At 37.0% G+C, this 2,907-nt stretch overlaps 1 protein-coding gene across 1 annotated transcript in view; it reads right to left on the reverse strand.

Moving 5' to 3' along the window:
• LOC129251831 (dipeptidase 1) overlaps positions 1–2,635 on the reverse strand; it is a 142,353-nt gene extending 139,718 nt beyond the window's left edge. The window contains exon 1 of the mRNA XM_054890862.1: positions 2,324–2,635. The gene's annotated coding sequence lies outside the window, so the exon portion shown is untranslated. The remainder of the gene's footprint in view (positions 1–2,323) is intronic.
• Between the last annotated feature and the right edge of the window lie 272 nt (positions 2,636–2,907).

A 2,907-nucleotide genomic window follows, 5' to 3' on the forward strand; every position in this document is an offset into this window, starting at 1 on the left:
ATGGGGGTACCTCTCGCAACTTGTAAGCTTCTTATTAAGGATATAATCAATAATCAGTTCCGTAAATCAAAGATGGATTAGTGCCAATACCTATGAAACTGCTGGGCAAACATGGCCAAGGTTAAATCTACGTCTGTTCAAAAATATTATAAAATTGTGTAGACTTCAAATTAGGACCTTAGTTGGGGCCCTCACAGGACATTTTCTGCATCATCTCATGCAAGAAGATTAGGCGTTTACATGCATGATTGCTGTCGTAGCTGCAGGAATGAGGAGGAGTTAGAAACAATTCAACATCTTTTTTCACATGCCCGGCTCTACCCAGAAGCAAGAACCGATATTTAAGATCCTTCCTCTTAATGAATATAGATAATCTATAGACTTTAGGTATCAACAACATTTTACACTTCAGGATGGTTTAATATGGAAGGGGAAATGTAGCCCAGTGCCTGCGACCCACAACGGACCCATTTCGTGGGCTAAGTGGCATCGCTGTTTCTATGAGCGATGCGGCTGCCACACCTAACTAACCAATTTAGACTTGATATTCAATCATGGAATGTTAAAGATGCATTAAGAATGCATTGTCGATTGTTGAAAGTGTATAGGACTTTTTGTCATCATTTAGTACGATAGAAAGATGGGTTGCTGAATTTAAATGTGGTCGTACAAGCCTTGAAGACGATTCACGTCAAGGACGTCCAAAAACAGCAACAACACAAGAAATGGTAGAAAAATTACAGGATATTGTATTGGAAAATCATCGAGTGACTGAAAGAGATTTAGTAGAAGTTATAGAAGACCTAGACGTCTCATTAAACCCACTAGGGTTTCAGAAAGATGTGTACACAATGGGTGTCGCATTCGCTAACAATGGAACAAAAACACATTCAAATGTGACTTTCTCAGCAACATTTAAAGCGTTTTCGAAAGGATAAAGTAGACGAGATGAGCGAAAGGATAGTAGACGTGACTGGGGTCTATCACCATGAACCTAGTTCTCCGAGTTCGTGTCCAGAAATCGACCAAGAAGGTGTTTCAGGTGCATCAGTTTTTTGGGATGCGAAAGGAATTGTATTTATGGATTACTTGCAAACTGATAAAACAATAAATTCTGAATATTATTGTAACCATTTAGATCAGCAGAAGAAAAAATTCGTGAAAAATACACAGTTTGCAAAAGAATAAAATCCGTTTCACCAGGACAATGCAGCATGTCACAAGAGCATTTTAACCATGACTAAAATCCATGAATTAAAGTTCGAAATATTGGAGCATCCACCATATTTACCAGATTTGGTCACTCGCGACTTCCAACCGTTGCCAGACATAAGCACATTCATACGTGTAAGGCGTTTTTCATCAAATGATGAGGTCATAACGGCTGTAGAAGCATATTTCGCAGCCCTTCCAGATTTTCACTTCACGGATGGAACCTCGTTGAAACAAATGTATTGATGTTCAGGGCAATTATACTGCATAATGAAGTATATTTCAAACCATAAATTTGTGTTTTTCTTATCGAACTGCAAAACTTTTTGAACAACCTCGTATTTATGTACAGGATGCGCTATCTTTTATGTCGGTATGAAAACATTGAATAACTTTGAAAAAAAAAAACAACTGATTTGTATAAGTGAGGTATTTTTATTTGGTTTGGTTATTTACAATTTATTAAAACTATTTTTTGAATACAATCAAGTGGCCACCTTCATCAATCATCAATCAAGTGGCCACCTTTATTAGCAATCACAAACTGCGATCTATTTTCTGCTTTGTCAAGTCCTGTATTTCGGGTTTTATAGCATCGATTTCGCGTTGTTTCGGTGTAAAGCAATCCATGGTTGAAATTGTTCTGAATTAACGTATCGAAAACATGTATGTTGAAGTCGATCGATTGGTAAATGACAAAGTTGTTCAGCGTTTACATACCGAGGGTTTGTTTTTTTTTTGCCTCGAGGGTTGCCATTACCCGCCGCCTTTTTGAAGTTTGTTTTGGAATAACTTTTTTACTAAAAAAAAGATGTTGACTAATGAAAATCTTTATTTTGACCTTTACGCGCTCCACGGTTTGTCTGTTTATGTACAGCAGCTGTCCAGTTCGCACGTGTAAAATATTGTGTTTTTCATATCGAACCACAAAACTTATTGAACAGCCTAGTATTTATAATTGTTACCCTTTAAAATCTCTACATAATGTGTTCGAATGGGTATGAAAATAAAGCCAATAAAATAAAAACCATTGCTTCTTTTTTCTTTTAATTAAATTTCAAAATTTGTGCGCACTTAATGGAAACCCCCTTATATGCTTTATATACCTTACCACGTGATACTTTGTTTGCGTCTACAAATAGTCTAGTTTCTTTCACAAATTAACTTCAGTGCTGTCCTTGCAATAGGCAAAGTGCCAATTAATGGTTGATCAAAAAATAATTCCAGCCTGGTAGCTTGAAAATGAATTCTTTGCAATTCTTTCACGGTTAATGCGAACTTTAACTCAGAAGTGAATTTCTCCTGTTAACAGAGTTGAAGGAGCACGATTTTCTCATTACTGAAACCGGTTTCGTCATCCAGACGCATTGTCCAAAAACTACAGTACTTGCGTGCCTACTTGGGTCAAAAAAAGTCTGCAATAAAAAACTCAAGTAGGAGTGGTAAACAAAGCACATGGTCAAGAACATGCACCTGTACATACGCACAAACGTGCATGCATATGTATAAAGTCATTTCGCAACTCTTTGCCTCAGTTAGAACACTCAGAAGTTGAGTAAAGTGATTTAGTTCACCTTTATGTCAGAGAATGTTTCTTGAGCGTGCATTACTTCTCTTTCCGCCAAGCGATCACCTTCGACTTTCCACTAACTTCTTGCATTCGAAGCTCTTCATTCTACATATATCACTCGTTAT

The sequence above is a fragment of the Anastrepha obliqua genome, chromosome 1 (assembly GCF_027943255.1).
Source record: "Anastrepha obliqua isolate idAnaObli1 chromosome 1, idAnaObli1_1.0, whole genome shotgun sequence".
Classification (NCBI taxonomy): domain Eukaryota; kingdom Metazoa; phylum Arthropoda; class Insecta; order Diptera; family Tephritidae; genus Anastrepha; species Anastrepha obliqua.